Source organism: Chiloscyllium punctatum, chromosome 30 (genome assembly GCF_047496795.1).
Source record: "Chiloscyllium punctatum isolate Juve2018m chromosome 30, sChiPun1.3, whole genome shotgun sequence".
Lineage (NCBI taxonomy): Eukaryota > Metazoa > Chordata > Chondrichthyes > Orectolobiformes > Hemiscylliidae > Chiloscyllium > Chiloscyllium punctatum.
The window spans coordinates 58,829,680-58,839,153 of record NC_092768.1 but is presented as its reverse complement, the minus strand read 5'-3'; positions in this window follow the sequence as shown (position 1 = coordinate 58,839,153).

Sequence of the window (9,474 nt, the reverse complement as noted above, 5' to 3'; positions counted from 1 at the left end):
TGTTGGACTGGGGTGTACCAAGTCAAAAATCACACAACGCCAGGTTATCGTCCAACAGGTTTAATTGGAAGCACACTAGCTTTCGGAGCGATGCTCCTTCATCAGGTGTTTGTGGAGTGCTCGATCGTAACACAGAACTTATAGCAAAAATTTGCAGTGTGATGTAACTGAAATTATACATTGAAGAATTGATTGTCTGTTAAGCCTTTCATCTGTTGAAAGAAGTGAAACTATCACTGTATTCTATGTGTAAATCACAAAACCCTTTTTAAAAAAAGTTGCATTTTCGGGTTAGCTGTTAACAATGGTAATAGATAGACAATATGTTGTAGGTGTTAGTCCCCTGAGTTCTGTGTCTATGACCTGATGTTTATATTGATTCCAATCCAAAAAGTGAGATAACAGAGTTTTACATAATTTCATGCAGTTTTTGAGCTCAGAGTTCTACATGAATGTATGTGGTTTCTGAGTAAAGTGCAATGTAACTCTGAAAGTACTAAAACAATTCACCACACAAAATATATGTGTCCATGTGGGTCTTTGTCTGTGTGTGTGTCTCCAGCGAAACCAAAAACTGACAACTCATGAACAGAAGCAGAACTGACAAAGATAACATATTTTCAGACACACGGACTCATGAATGCTGTCTGTGAGGCAGAGCGAGTCGTCTGGGTCATGAGCTGCTCACACAAATTGCAGCGAGGCAATTCCAAATGGTGCTTTCAACGTACTGGCGCCTTAGAGCACCAATACTTCCAGGAAAGTGCTCAAGTAACATGAATCAGAACTGACTAACAATGAACCATGAAAAGTGAAGATTACCAATTACAGTCTCGATTAGATGAGGTGAACAATTGGGCTGATGTCTCCACCGGATCGAGAGGACCAATCACCAGCCTCTCTCATCAGGACAGAAATTAAGGAAATTAGGGAAAGGTAACCAAATTTCATATCGCTATTTCCCTCCTTTTGGCAACAACAACAGAAAACTGCGAACAGATTCAATGTAGAACCTAATTTCACATCAACAGGGAAATAAATATCTCCATTCACTTTCAGAGAAACGGTGAAAAATGCAAATTGTCTGGAATATGAAAGATTGGCGCAGCCTGTTTTTGAGTCGCATATTATGCTGGTGGCCTTTCGAGCTGGAGGGGAACGTGACAACTACAGCAGAAGTGGAAAACAGCGTGGGCACTGACATGTTGGTTGTTTTCTGCTGTGCCACATCACAGCCGGTTTCGAAGAAATGACTGCTTTTTTTTCTGTTCAACTTTAACACAGCTCATCCCTGCAAAACGTTGCCAGCTTAATCCATTAGCACACGTGGCCGCGCAGGGATACAAACACAAGCCTTCTTAAGAAGTGGAATCTGAAAACAGAGTCTCAGGTTGCTCAGCCACGCGAGCACACAGGCCAAAACCGAAAACCCAAGAGCATGTATTTGATGATACCCTGCAGCATGCTCACAGCAACTGTACCAGTTCTGCAGAATAAGCGGTGGGAAGGAATTGCTCTATCTGCGTGGTCGTGCTTGCTGTTCTCATCAGCAAATCTGGCTTTGAATTTGCTCGCCCATTTCTGCTGCCATGCTGAAACGGAATGCAATTCCGATTAGTCGCTGTGTGAAACTTTGTTCATTCTCTCTCCTCAGATAAAGTGATCACTGGAGATAATGAATTCTGCTCCTGCCAGAAATGCCGACTCTCCTGCTGCGCAGATGAACTGAAAAACTGGTTTACCACTGTAATCCGAGAATGGCAGAACACGTAGCAAGAGTATTCGAAACCCAGAGCCAATAAGAGTTCCAACTTTCATGTTATTTCTTCATAATAGTGCATTATCCAGCAGATCCATGAGTAACTGCCACCTGGCTGCAAGCTGATTTGGAAACCTATATGGGAATCAAGGACATGTGACTCACTTATTGTCTGTAAATCAAACTGTTCTCACTTTGAGGCGTGCAAAAAATAGTTCCTATACATATTCAGGGAATGTCAAAGGCGATCTGAGATGTCAAAGAGGTGGTCACTGTTCGTGATTGCTCTTTGTTCGAGTCGTGAAAAGGTTTCCCGCTTTAGTCGCATTCACGTTTCTTATTGATGACTGAATCAGACAGAAGGTGTTTCACCAGAGCTGCACTTGACTTGCATTCCTCTCCCTCGCTGTCATATTTTCCTGGAACTCTGTGAGAACAAGAAAACAAAATACATACTGTCATTCGGCAGCCTGTCTGTTATTTCCTCATTTTCAGTTACAACATGGCTTAGACTTCAGGCCACATGGTAATATTAGCAACAGTATGAGAACAAGAGTCGATAGTTCATCTGTGCCTGTAAATCTTTTCATTCTGAATGAACTGTATGTGTGTCTGCTGCTTCGAAACTTGAATATGTGAACTGCTCCAATCTATGATTGAGGATTTCTGGTTTTGGTTGACACACGTTGAGAAACGCCACACAGCGTTCAAATGAAGCTTTCAGAGCACGTTTTCGGATGCATTTGACAGAGACTAGCATCATGAATCCAGTGTTCGCTGTTTCCAGAAGGAAATAAATGCTCTCCTTGTTACTGACCAGGCCAACTTCGCATGTAAAGCAAATGTGGTACTTTTGTTACAGAAAGGATCAGTGCCTGGTAACTATGTCCTTAAAGTGGACATGATCGAAATAATAAAGAATACCATGTTGAAATATCCAGGAAATATTGGCTGAAAAGGTGCAGACAATTTTTCCTGCAGCGCCAAGACAGAGGAACATATGTAACTGCACTCATAAACAGGATGGCCAGCAGTGATATAAACATCGCCACATATGAAGGACCACTGCAAATAGAAATTTGAAAATGAATATCACGCCGCAGGTATTCGGAATTATATTCTTTCCACCGCCATAGTAGTATTGGGCGAGTAAATTCAAAACAAGGCTTGCTGATGAGTATGCAATAAAGCCCCATCAATCATGATATGAAAGACTGTCGTCCGTAAAGAGGGAACAGCATTGTTTCTTCTAAACTCTGTACTGGGCCACTTTCGCACAAACCGATATTGCTACTCTCCAGAAAATATCAGGGCTCGCGGCATGCACTCTTAGAAATGGTGACCATCAGTGCTGGAATCATCCCTACATATTCAGAACAAGGAAGAATACATATCGAATAAAAGCGTAGATGGCAAGTAATTGGACTTGTATTCCCTTTCACTACAACAGCTAGAATGTGCGGGAATATACAGAGTAAGGTTTACTGAGCAGGTCAGAAAGCAATTGCCTCCACATAAGCCTTGTCACACAAGCCTATCTGTCTTCCTGTCCGATTTTTTTTTTGAAGCGCCGATCCGTTCCGTAGGAGATGAAGATGATTACTGCTCCAGTACAGGATCACAGTGGGGCCAGAGACCCGATCGAGCTGCTCAGAACAGTTCGTGTTTGCCGAGAATCACTGAAACTGAGATTGATGACACGTAGACACGGTGTAACAGCTGCCAACAGATGTTAGCCAAGATTGAATGGCGGAGCAGACTAGATAATCTGAAAGCGCTAACCGTCCTCCTATGTCTTCCAATCTCTGGCCATCTGGTATCTAAGGAAATAGAAACAGAGTTATTTGTTCAGTTGGAAGTCCTGGGCAAAGTGAGAGATAGAACAAGCATGGTACAATTTTAGAGACTGGGAAAATGTTTGGAGAGGAAGCAATAAATGTGAAGCTGGATACAAAGTTTGAAGTCAGAGCATATTCAATAAAAAGGAAGTTTGTAGAAAGGCAGAGGGACATGGAGATGGAAAAAGAAGTAACACCAGTCCCGAAATCTCATTCGGTTTTCATTTTCAAGATGCGACCGGACCTGCTGAGATTTTCCAGCAATTTCATTTGTTGATTCTGAAACAGAAGATGGGAGTGATCCTGGACCAATCAGCTCTCCCATGTTCTAGGAATATTTGACTTACCCGTTCGATCAGATCACGTTTGTCCCACACTGAAACCTCAGAGTCCTTCCCCACCCCCACCCCCACCCCCACCCTCGTTACTGGCAATATACTGTTCATTACATAAACTTACATGAGCACACAACAAGAACAATTGCAAAACGCTCAGGGAGAGCTCCGTTGCGTTCCATCAGCACATTCTGAATCAGTTAATTGTTGTTCAGGACCCATGAGACATTAAGCCGTCTCTGTCAGACCACTAACAAATGGCCATTCGCGTTCTGTGTCTTTGAACACTTTGGTTGGTGCACGGATGTAGTGGAATCTCACGTTTTGAAATGGGTATCATTTCAGCTACACTGATAAAGTTGTCTCTGGTGCTTCCAGTAAAGTGCAGACAGTTTTGACTCAGAAACCGACATGTGATCAATGCAGGAGGACATATGTGTCAACGAAAGAAACAAGAATGCTCCACCAGCGTTGGTTTGCAATTCTGCATGTGGAACGAAGAGCTGGAACTCTATTAAACATTGAAAACGACTATTATGGGGGTTGAACGCACGACGCTCTGATTAAAAACGGCACATTTCACCGAACTGAGATATCCAGGCTTGGCACACGACGAATTAGTTTGCTATTTCATTCTGAGCACAATTCAACTGGCACAGCAATTTGCAAAGATCCAGCTCATTCCTCCCAATCACAAAGAGCATAATTCACATCTTTCACTTTTGTTATTTCTTCAAAACATTACAATCTATTTAACGCTTGTCCCGGCATTTAAGATTCAACTCGAATATTTTCATATGAAGTGATTTCCAGTCACTCTGGCGGACAGTAAATCCGTCGGAAAATTACCTTTGGAAACACAATCATTTCTGTTCACAGTATTGGGAATTTCCCATCTGCTGACGAGACAGAGTCCTCACAATCAACATTTTCTTTGTTCTTCCTGCCTAAAACGTTTACCACTTCTTATTTTCAAGACAGGAGTTTTGTTAATAACACGTTCCAAGAACAGGAACAACCTCCCAATCTGCAGTAGCCGTTTTCAATTTAAAATGGAAGTTTTGTTCCTTTCCCACGGGAAGAGCGGTTAATGAGAAAGGAGTTTCCACGAGCTGAGTCCCAGGGTTTGGCAGGAAGCCCTGATTGAAGCTGCAGTGGCCGCTTTCAGTTGGCATCGGGGGAATTGGTGAACATGGTGTCGTATTCTGCTGCGTGTAACCGTCTTGCTCCCTGTGGACTCGGGGCGAATCATGGATGGGTTTTCGGAATCACACTGCCTTCCAGGCTCTGGTCATCTGCTATCTAAGGAAATAGAAACAGAGTTACTGGTTCAGTTCGAAGTCCTGGGCAATGTGAAAGTTGGAACAGTTGTGATACAAAATTAGAGACTGGGAAAATGGTCGGAGAGGAAGTAATAAAAGAGAAGCTGAATATAAAGTTGGAAGTCAGGAGACATTCAATAAAAATGAAGAGTGTGCAAAAGCAGGACTAGATGGACTTGGAAAAGAAGTGTCACTAGTCCCGAAGTCTTAAATCGATTTATATTTCCAAGATGATACCAGACCTGCTGAGAGTTTCCAGTAATTTCATTTGTTGGTTTCGAAACAAAAGATGGCAGTGATCCTGGACCAAACAACTCTCCCGTGCTTTGGGCATATTTGACTGACTGTGTCTATGTCCCACACTTAAACCTCACGATCCTGCCGCACCTCCACTCTCATTACTGACAATATACTGTTCATTACGTTAAACACAAGAAGAACAATTGCAAAACGTTGAGGGAGAGTACCCTTCGGTTTCCATCAGAACAATCTGAATCACTGAAAATTGGTTCAGGGCCCATTTGACATTGATCCGTCTCTGTCAGACCCCTCGCAAGTGGCCATTCGCTTTCCGTGCCTTTGAACACTTTGGGTGGTGCACGGTTGGTTTGGAACGTCACGTTTTCAAACGGACATCAATCATTGTATTTTCGGCTGCACTGATAAAGTTGACTCTGGCGCCTCCAGTAAAATGGAAACTGTGTTCACTCAGAAACCGACGTGTGATAAAAAGCAGGAGGACAGATGTGTCAATGAAAGCAGCAAGAACATTCCCCTGTGAAGGGTTGCAATACTGCATGTGGAAAGAAGAGCCGGAATTGTATTAAGCAGTGAAAGCGCCCATTGTGAGGCTTGCGCCACCACCCTCAGATTAAGCATCTCACACTGCACCGACTGAGCTAACCAAGCACGGTGCGCTGTGGATTAGTTTGCTATTACTTTGCGAGCATAATTCATCAGCAATTTGTTAGGATCCAGTTCATTCCTCCTAATCACAAAAGTATCACTCACACCTTCCACTTCAGTTATTTCTTCAAAGCATTACAATCTAATCCGCATTTATCCCGGGATGTAAGGTTCAACCTTAATATCTTCATATTTTTACCCTCACCTTTATGTCGCTGATGTGATTTCCAATCTCTCTGGCAGACAGTAAATCAGTCGGGAAGTTACCTAAGGAAACCCAATGATTTCCGTTTACAGTTTTGGGCAATACCCATCTGCTGACGAGACAGAGTCGTCTGAATCAACACTTTCTTTGTTCTTTCTACCTAAAACCTTTACCACTTCTTATTTTCAAGTCAGGAGTTTTATTTATAACACGTTCCAAGAACTGGAGCAACATTCCAATGTCCTGAAGCCCTTTCCAATTTAAAATGAAAGTTTTGCTCCTTTCAAACGGAAAGAGCTGTTACTAAGGAAGGAATTTCCACCAGTTGTTTCCCATGGCTTGGCAGAAAGCCGCTGATTGAAGCTGCAGTGGCCGCTTTCTGTTGGCATCGGGAGCTTGGAGAAAGTGATGTCGTATTCTGCTGCGTGTAACCGTCTCGCTCCCTGCGGACTTGGGGTGAATCATGAATGAGTTTTCCCGGTTATAATGTCAGTACATGGTCGGGGTAAATGCTTGTGCTGAAATATTTGAGGCTTATTCCCTGGGTGGGGTCGAACCACCAACATTTCAGCCAACTGCGCTGACCATTTGAGATACAGAAACTGGCAACGCAGATATCCAAAAGCAAAGTTATCGACGGGATATGAGGATATGTCGGACAGCAGGAACTTGCGTTGTTTTCAGAGACAGTGGCTAAGTTTATCACAGAGAGGGTAAGCATACTGAGGAGCTGCAAACACTCAAATTAAAAGGTATCCACACATGCGCTGTTCTCTCACACACTTACAATGCTGGTATTTGAAGCCACGAATCGGTAGAAACTGAAGCTTAAAATCCAGCACATTAGACCGCTCGACCACGCTACCACACAAAAGGCAACACTTAGATTTGTTATGACTAGTGTTTCAGCATGGATTCACTTCAGGCACTTCGACCTCACAAACGTTGTAATGAAATCGGCGTAATTTAAGAAGAAAGACCAAAAAGAATGTACAGACAAGGAACAGGCCCTACATCCATTCAAGCCTGAGCTGATCCAAATCTACTGTTTAAAGCTGTCACCCAATTCCTAAACATCTGTATCCCTCTGCTCCCCACCTACTCATGCATCTGTCCAGACGCCTCTTAAATGTATCTACCGTGATTACCTCTCCCGTCTCTGCTGGGAACGCGTTCCAGACACCCACCACCCGCTGTGTCAGGTAGATGCTGCGTGTATCCCTCTTAAACTTTTCACGTCTCACCTTGAAAGCGTGACCTGTCGGTATTTAATCCTTCAACCTGGGAAATAAAACTTTTCTCTATCTACCCTGTCTGTACCCTTCATGATTTTGTAAACCTCAAAAAGGTCTCCCTCAAACTCCTTTTTTCTAATGAAAACAAACCTAACCTACTCAACCTCTCTTCCTAGTTTGCACCTTCCATACGAGGCAACATCCGCTTAAACCATTTACACGCCCTCTCCAAAGCGTCCACATACTTTTGGTAATGTGGCGACCAGAAAATTACACAGTATTCTAAGTGTGGCCAGACCAATGTATTGTTCAACTTTAACATGACTTTCCAGCCATTTTATTCAATACCCTATCCAATGAAGCCAAGCATACTATATGCCTGCTTGACTACTCTATCCACCTGTGCAGCAAACTTCAGTGTATAATGGACCTGCACTCACAGATCTCTCTGTCCATCAACTTTTTTTCCCCCAAAACTCTTCTGTTCATTGTATAACCCCATCTAGAATTAGACTGACCGAAATGCGTCACCTCACATTTATCTGTTTTGAACTCCAGCTACCACTTCTCCGCCCAACTTTCCAGTATATCTATATCCTCCTGTATTCTTTAACAGTCTCTTATTATTTCTGCTCGTCCAGAAATCTTCGTGTCATCTGCAAACTTTCTGATCATTGCAACAGTGCTCTCTTCCAGATCATTTAAGTATATCACAAACAACTTTGGCTACAACACTGACCCCTGTGATGCACTACTGGTCATCTTTCTCCATTTCCAGAAACTCCATTCAACTGCCACTCTCTGTCTCCCATTGCTCAACTAATTCTTTATCCACCTGTCTAGAACACCCTGCACACCATGTTACTTTACGTTCTGTATTTGGTTACCATGGGGAACCTTATCTAACTCTTTACTGAAGTGGATGTATATGATATCAACAGCCTTTCCTTCATCTATCAACTTGGGCACTTCCCAGAAAAACTCTATGCCTCTCACTGATATGCACATTATTTTCTAAATATGAATAGATCCTATGCCTCAGTACCTTCTCCAGCAACTTTCCCAACACTGATGTTAGGCCCATTGTTCTGTAGTTATCCGGAATATCCCGACTACCCTTCCTGTACAGGGGACAATATGAGCAACGTTCCAGTCGTCCAGAACCTTACCTGTGCTGAAGGATGCCACGAAGATATCTGTCAGGGCCCCAGCTATTTCCTCTCTCACATCACTCAGGAACCAGGAATGGATCCCATCCGTTCCTGGGATTTGTCCACATTAATTACCCCTAGCCTGCACAACACAGCTTCCCTACTTTTGTCAACATGATCCAGACTAATCAAATGTCTTACTCTAGACTCAACATTCATCATGTTCCTCTCCTCAGTGAGCACTGATGCAAAATAATCATTCAGAACCATATTCACTCTCTCAGATTCGACATACAGCCTTCCTTAATTTTCCTTTAGTGGACCAATCCTTTCTCTGGTTACCCGCTTGCTTTTTATATATGAATATAAGGCTTTAGGATTCTCCTTAATTGAGCTAGCGTGAAGTTGTTTCATGACCCCTTTTAACCCCCTTGATTCCTCGTTTAATACTTGTACTACTCTTCTCATGTTCCTCCAGGGACCATTATGTTGTTCACTGCCGAGGCGTTATGTATGCTTCCCTTTTCCTCTTGGCGAGTCGTACAATTGTCCTGTCATCAACAGTTCACGAATATTGCCTTTCAAATCCTTTGCCTTCAGCGGCACATGCCTATCCTGCACTATATTTAACCTAGCTTTCAAAGCCTGACACATATGAACTGTTGACTTTCCTACAAATAGCTGTGTCCAATCCACATTTCCGACCTCCTGCATAATTTTGAT